A 966-nucleotide genomic window follows, 5' to 3' on the forward strand; every position below is an offset into this window, starting at 1 on the left:
ATACCAGTTATGATTGTGAAGAAGAGTAACACTCAGACTTGGAGTATTCGTCATTCTATATGGCACATGAAGCAACAAGAGGAGTTTTACTGACTTAGAGTAACTTCCCCTGTCACGTTTTTCAACCTTTTTGCAACCAACTTATTGGACACTAATTTTGATGTTGTGCTTTCATAATTCTTATATGGCAACATAAGTTCGACCCCCTTAAAATATCTTGTTTTCAAAATCCATATGGAATATTTTTTTCGAAAAGAACCTTCCAGATCCTGTTATATTTGTAACCTAAAACCAAACCGAAATCCTAAAAGTAAAAGTTGTAAGGAGTTGTGAAAGACACAGCAGTCAATGTAAAAGTGAATTAATATTTCCTATAAAAACATCATGAATTTAGCAGCAGGAAAATATGCTCAAATTTCAACATTATATTGATACACTGTCTACTTTATAATAACAACTTTATACACTGATACACTATCTGGAGTATTTACCATATTTATCCTGTAATAAGCCCAGAGTGCCACTATATCATCTCCTATTACTCAATTACAGACAGTGAAAAGGCATTTGTTGGCATTTCTACAGAACTGCGATAGATTTGGGTGGTATTATTGGTACGAGTCATGGGCTTATTGACAGATAAATGCAGTACTTTTATATCATAAACTTATAAGCTTTCATACTATAAACTTCCTATTCTGCAGTATTAACACTTCAGCATTATGTGAGAAGTTTTACCTGCTGTTAAAGGAGATGCCAAATAGCTGGCTACCGAACAAAAACATTCGTGATATATCAGCACAGGATGAGGTACTGGTAGGGTAACAGCTGACAATTTCCATGTTGGTTTCATCCATTTTCCTCATATTGGTCACTCTGAACTGTGTATCTGATCTGGAAAAGAAAGTTATACAACATGACTCAGTTTAATCTGAATAATATGGATCTGATCATAAGAATCAACAC

The sequence above is a fragment of the Mizuhopecten yessoensis genome, unplaced genomic scaffold, assembly GCF_002113885.1.
Source record: "Mizuhopecten yessoensis strain PY_sf001 unplaced genomic scaffold, ASM211388v2 scaffold8409, whole genome shotgun sequence".
Taxonomy (NCBI): domain Eukaryota; kingdom Metazoa; phylum Mollusca; class Bivalvia; order Pectinida; family Pectinidae; genus Mizuhopecten; species Mizuhopecten yessoensis.